Source organism: Scyliorhinus torazame, chromosome 18 (assembly GCF_047496885.1).
Source record: "Scyliorhinus torazame isolate Kashiwa2021f chromosome 18, sScyTor2.1, whole genome shotgun sequence".
NCBI classification, from domain to species: Eukaryota; Metazoa; Chordata; class Chondrichthyes; order Carcharhiniformes; family Scyliorhinidae; genus Scyliorhinus; species Scyliorhinus torazame.
Window position 1 is genome coordinate 20,486,543 of NC_092724.1, and position 6,975 is coordinate 20,493,517.

General features: G+C 52.3%; 1 protein-coding gene across 1 annotated transcript in view; it reads right to left on the reverse strand.

The window, feature by feature from the left end:
- LOC140395018 (ras-related protein Rab-3A) overlaps positions 1 to 6,975 on the reverse strand; it is a 65,687-nt gene that overhangs the window by 23,151 nt on the left and 35,561 nt on the right. The window lies entirely within an intron of this gene.

Genomic DNA, 6,975 nt, shown 5'->3' on the forward strand with positions numbered 1-6,975 from the left:
ATGACTAGTGATGGAAACAGATGAAAGACTGCCTGATTGCACCACTAGGTGCGGGAAGAGAACAGGAATACATAACACAGAAACAGGCCATTTGGTCCAACTGGTCTGTGCTGGTACGCAGAAATATAAAAACAGGCGAGGCCATTTAATCTGTTAAACTGTTCCACCATTCAATGAGATTGTTGCTAATCTGTGACCTAACTCCATATACCCGCTTTTATTTCATTTCCTTTAAGGCTTTTGAATAATAAAATCTATCGCTCTCAGATTCGAAAACTTTTAAAAAACAGATTTAAAAACCAGTTCCAAACCTTTACCATCCTTTATGTGTAGAAGTATTTTCTAATTTCACTCCTGGCTCTAATTGTTAGACTTTACCTCTCTCGTCGTTGACTCCACAAACATCTGGAATAGTTTTTTTATTAATTAAATGTACTTTTGTTTTAATTTACAGTACTCAATTATTTTTTTTTTCCAATTAAGGGGCAATTTAGTGTGGCCAATCCACCTAACCTGCACATCTTTGGGTTGTGGGGGTGAGACCCACACAGACACGGGGAGAATGTGCAAACTCCACACAGTGACCCGGGGCCAGGCTCGAACCTGGGACCTCAGCGCCATAGGCAGCAGTGCTAACCACTGCGCCAACGTGCTGCCCTGGAATAGTTTCTGTCCGTCTACCTCACCTGTTCCTCTTAATATTTTGAAATCTTCAATCAAATCACCATTTAACCTTTCAAGTTCTGGGGAAACAATCCCTAGTTTGTGCCAATTTTCTCATAATTTAACCCTCCCTCCCCAAGGTAAATATCTTTCCGAAGGTTTGGTGCCCAGAACTGCTCACTATCAGGTCTGGTCTAACTAGGGTTTGGTTTAACTGACACGCAACCCTTCCCCCCTCCTCCCCCACCCACCCACCCCCACGTATTTTGGTCCTCCAGATATATGGAACAGTATTCTATGTGCCGTTGTGATTATTTCCAGTATCTGCTCATGACATTTTACTGTTCGATGCACCTGGCCCCACAAGTTTCTTCTGTTTTCTAGCTTTTCTCTATTTAGAAATTACCCAGATTTACCCTTTATTGGTCATAAGTAGATTAGTAAATTTGCGAATGACACCAAGGTTGGTGGAGTGGCAGATAGTGTTGAGGATTGTCAGAGGACACAGCAGGACATAGATAGGTTGGAGACCTGGGCAGAGAAATGGCAAACGGAGTTTAATCCAGACAAATGTGAGGTAATGCATTTTGGTAGGTCTAACAGAGAGGGGAAATATGCCGTAAATGGCAAGACTCTAAGGAATATAAAACGTCAGAGAGATCTGGGCGTGCATGTCCACAGATTTTTGAAAGAGGCAACACAAGTGGACAAGGTAGTCAAGAAAGCATACGGAATGCTTGCCTTCATTGGACGGGGCATTGAGTATAAAAACTGGCAAGTCATGCTACAGTTGTACGGAACCTTGGTATGGCCGCACTTGGAATATTGAGCACAATTCTGGTCGCCACACTACCAGAAGGATGTGGAGGCTTTGGAAAGGGTGCAGAGGAGGTTTACCAGGATGTTGCCTGGTCTGGAGGGTGTTAGCTATGCTGTTTTCATTAGAATGACGGAGGTTGAGGGGTGACCTGATAGAGGTCTACAAGATTATGAGGGGCATGGATAGAGTGGATGGGCAGGCACTCTTTCCCAGGGTGGAGGGGTCAGTCACCAGGGGGCATAGGTTTAAGGTCTGTGGGGCAAGGTTTAGAGAAGATGTGTGAGGCAGGTTTTTTACACAGAGGGTGGTGCCTGGAGAGCGTTGCGGGGGGGGGGGGAAGCAGATACATTAACTGCGTTCAAAAGGCATCTTGACAAATACGTGGATAGGATAGGTATGGAGGGATACGGCACAAGGAAGTGCTGAGGGTTTTGGCCAAGGTTACTATCATGACCAATACAGGCTTAGAGGACCAATGGGCCTGTTCCCGTGCTATATTGTTCTTTGATCTCAGATTTGACTACATTGAAATTCATTTGCTACAGTTTTGTCTATTCATTTAATCCATCAGTATCTCCTTGCTGTTTAACGCTTCCATCTACGCTGCGTACAGTACTGCCTATCTTTGTGACATTGATAAATTTGCGAGGCATCGCTGGTCACATTCTGCCAGTTAGAATACCTGCCCATTTATCTCTGTCTCCTGCTGCACAGCCAGTTTCCCAACCAGGTCAATAATCTGCCTTCACATCCATGAACTTCAACTTAAACAGTCTCTCAGAGAGGATTTAATGGAATACCTTTTGGAGATCCGACTGCATAACATCCGTAGACATTCGCCTGTCCGTGAATTTGGTCGCTTCTTCAAAAACTCCAAACCGTTCAAGTGTTTATATTTTGCACAAAATGTTTCCTCCTATTCCAACAATCGTGGGGTGGAACCTCCATTGCCTGATACTGGGATTGGAATTCCCAATTGGGCACAGAATGGGGCGTGAGGGAAATACGGGTTTGGCGCCCGATCCCCGGTTGGCAGCCACAGTGCATTACCCGCTAGCGAGAGGATACAAATTGGTGATTTGCATCCATTTCCATTTGATTTATGGGCTGGAAGCTTGGGTCTCCACCTCCAACCCCCCCCCCCCCCCCCCACCTCCACAATGTAAATCCTGCCCACCCTCTCCCCCACTGAAGTCTAGAGGTATCTGCCACACACTCTCCCCACCATGGGAATAATGGGTCACCCCTCCACAGCGCGCCTGCATGAGGGTGGCGTGACCACACTCTCCCCCCCCCCCCCCCCCCCCCCGCAGATCCCACATCAAAGACCCCCATCAGAAACGCCCAACAGCGACCACCCCCAGAGCCACCTATTAATCAACCCAGCCTGAAAGATGAAGAGAAGTCCAGGCAGTGGGTTGGACAATCACCGCCTTTCGCTTACACTTCCCTTAACATCTGCTCTGATCGGAGCAGTTTCCGTTGTGATGGGGGTCTCCGTTGGGGGGGTCTCTGTCGGGGAGGGGCTGTGTCGAGGAGGGGGGTGTTCGCTGTTGATTCTCTGCTAGCGGAAGCACTTAGTCTTCAGAACGGAGAACCCAGGTCCTTATCTCAGCCTCGCGGAACATCTTTTCATTCTCTTTCTCGACTGGACTCCTCCAGTTTACTTTTGAAAGAACCAAAGCTATTTCCAGAATGTCAGATTAATAATTATCCTTTTGCTCATGCTGGTGGTTTTGGCAGGAATGTTCACCAGGACATGGGGAAGACCTCCTCCTTGACCAGCAAAATAGCACTCCCTCAAAGATTAATCACAGTAACGGAAACCACATCCTGCCTTTCCCGATACATTCATGGGTTGTGGGGAAAACACAGACAAGGTCAGGACCTATTGCCCACCTGAGTGGCTTGTTGGCTACTTCAGAGAGTAGTGAAGAGTCAACCGCATTGCTTTTTCAATATTTTGAAGTGACCTTCCCATGAGCATGAAATACAAGGAACAGGCTCCCCTGGGTTACCACCAGCAACAAATTTACGCAGTGGGGTGGACAAGGCCTTGGATGGGCTGCCCACCCTTGCCCCAGCTGAGGCCCTTAATTGGCCACTGAAAAGCCATTTACCGCCTGATGCACGATCAATGACCACTAAAGCGAGGTTGTAGTCCAACTGAAGGCTTTAATAAGCTAGATGTTTCCCCCAGCAGCTCAGGTACAGAATGAGGGCTGCTGGGGCGGCACGGGCTCTTATACCCCGCCTATCAGGGCGGAGCTATCATACACTCTAACCAATAGCAACATACAGTTTCCACCAATGGTGCTTTAGCCTATCAGGTACCGTAATACCGAAAAAACCACATTCACCCCCTGTTAAAAAAAAGAGTCCAGCGGGGGTGGTGGGCAGAAATTACAAAACATAACAACATGGTATAATTAGTTATGGAGGTACCGTAATACCTCCGTACAGTGTTTAGTAACTATTTACAGGTCTGGTAGCCATGTACATTTGATGGTTTATATTTACAGATTACAGTTAAAATGAAGCAATCAGTCGATCGGGGGCCCGGGTCGTCCTCTGTGATCGCCGAAGCTTCGGTGGTGACTCCGGTGGAGGCTCGGGCGTCTGCGTTTCCGGGAGCGTGGCTTCGCTCTCCATGGCAGCTTCGTCACCCCTAGACGGTGCTGGTGGGGGAAAACGGCTGACCTGGGGAGGGAGCGCCTGCGGGGGGGCGTCGGTGGGTGGGGAAGCCTAGACGGGGGCGGCGGAAGGACCGATCCTCCTGTAAGGTGCTGCGGTGGAGGGGAGGGTGGGACTGGTGGCTGGAATGCGCGTGGGGTTCCGGCGGGCGCCAGGTCCCGTAGGGAGACCGTATCTTGTCGGCCGTCGGGGTACGCATGGGGGTTAGCATGGAGCAGATGGACCCTCTCGATGGGTGCTCGAGTGTTTTCGGAGCAGGATGGGTCCGGGTGCTGCCAGCCAGGTCGGGAGCGAGGTCCCAGAGGAGGACTTCCTAGGGAAGACAAGGAGACGTTCATGAGGTGTCTGATTGGTGGTCGTACAGAGCAGTGACCGGATGGAGTGGAGGGCATCCGGGAGGACTTCTTGCCAGCGGGAGACTGGGAGGTTCCTGGACCCTAGGGCCAGTCTTCCAGACCGTTCCGTTCTCCCTCTCTACCTGTCCGTTACCCCGAGGGTTGTAACTGGTCGTCCTGCTCAAGGCGATGCCCTTGCTGAGCAGGAATTGACGCAGTTCATCACTCATAAAGGAGGACCCCCTATCACTATGTATGTAAGCGGGGAACCCGAACAGTGCAAAGATGCTATGGTGGGCCTTGATGACGGTGGTTGCGGTCATGCCGGGGCATAGGATGGCGAATGGGAACCGGGAGTACTCGTCAATCACGTTCAGGAAGTACGTGTTGCGGTCGGTGGAGGGGAGAGGGCCTTTGAAGTCCACGCTGAGGCGTTCAAAGGGACGGGAATCCTTTATCAGGTGCGCTTTCTCTGGCCGGTAGAAGTGCGGTTTGCACTCCGCGCAGGTTTGGCAGTCCCTGGTGGCTGTCCTGACCTCCTCGATGGAGTAGGGCAGGTTGCGGGTCTTGACAAAATGGAAAAAGCGAGTGACCCCCCGGGTGGCAGAGGTCCCCGTGGAGGGCTCGGAGGCGGTCCACTTGTGCGGTGGCACATGTGCCGCGGGACAGGGCATCAGGAGCCTCGTTTAGCTTCCCAGGCCGATACAAGATCTCGTAGTTGTAGGTGGAGAGTTCGATCCTCCACCGCAAGATCTTGACGTATTTTATCTTGCCCCCGCTGTGCATTATCAAACATGAAGGCCATCGACCATTGGTCAGTGAGGAGAGTGAATCTCCTGCCGGCCAGGTAATGCCTCCAATGTCGCACAGCTTCTACTATGGCCTGGGCCTCCTTTTCGATTGAGGAGTGGCGGATTTCGGAAGCATGGAGGGTATGGGAGAAGAAGGCCACGGGTCTGCCCGCTTGGTTGGGGGTGGCCGCCAGAGCTACATCGGACGCATCGCTCTCGACCTGGAAGGGGAGGGACTCGTCGATGGCGTGCATCGTGGCCTTTGCAATGTCTGCTTTGATGCGGCTAAAGGCCTGGCGGGCCTCTATCGACAGGGGAAAAACTGTGGATTGGATCAGGGGACGGGCCTTGTCCGCGTATTTGAGGACCCACTGGGCGTAGTAGCTGAAAAACCTTCGGCAGCGTTTCAGGGCCTTTAAGCAGTGAGGGAGGGGGAACTCCATAAGGGGGCGCATGCGTTCAGCATCGGGGCCCATAACTCCATTACGCACTACGTAGCAGAGGATGTCTAGACGGTCGGTGCTAAACACGCATTTATCCTTGTTGTATGTAAGGTTAAGGATTTTAGCGGTCTGGAGAAATTTTCGGAGGTTGGTGTCGTGGTCTTGCTGGCCGTGGCCGCAGATGGTGACATTATCGAGATACGGGAATGTTGCCCGTAAACCGTACCCGTCAACCATTCGGTCCATCTCTCGTTGGAAGACCGAGACCCCGTTGGTGACACCGAAGGGAACCCTTAAGAAGTGATAGAGCCGCCCATCTGCCTCGAAGGCAGTGTATTTGCGGTCACTAGTGCGGATGGAGAGCTGGTGGTAGGCGGACTTGAGAACCACCGTGGAGAAGACCTTATAACGCGCGATCCTGTTTACCAGGTTGGATATGCGGGGGAGAGGGTACGCGTCCAGCTGTGTAAACCTGTTGATGGTCTGACTGTACTCGATGACCATCCTATGCTTCTCCCCGGTCTTTACCACCACCACTTGAGCTCTCCAGGGACTGTTACTGGCTTCAATGACCCCTTCCCTCAGTAGCCTTTGGACCTCTGACCTAATAAAGATCCGGTTGTGGGCACTGTAGCGTCTGCTCCTGGTGGCGATGGGTTTGCAATCCGGGGTGAAATTCGCAAACAGGGAAGGCGGGTCGAACTTAAGGGTTGCGAGGCCGCAGACAGTAAGGGGGGGTATAGGGCCGCCGAATTGGAAGGTCAGACTTTGGAGGTTACACTGGAAGTCTAAGCCCAGGAGTGTAGCCGCGCAGAGTGTAGCTTTTTGCCGCATCCCTTGCAGGTGGATGCGCGGGCCGGGCATTGCTGGCGGGGGTGCTTGGCCTGCCCGCAAAAGTAGCAGCGGGGCCCCTCGGGGTTGCCAGGCCGCCTTGCAGCGCAGGCCTGTGGGGGAATGGGGGAAGTCTCGGGGACGGCCAAGCAGGGGTTCCACGCTGCCAAGGGGGGCTGCCGCGCGGTCGGAACGTAAGCGCGGGCGTTCCTGGAGGCCACGTCCAGGGAGCCTGCAAGGGCCCCTGCCTCCCTGAGGCCCAGGATGTCCTTTTCTAACAGGTGCTGGCGGATTTGTGACGATAGCATACCTGCCACGAAAGCGTCCCGGACTAAGAGTTCCGTGTGTTCGCTCGCCGAAACTTGCAGGCAGACGCAGCTTCTGCCCAACACCAGGAG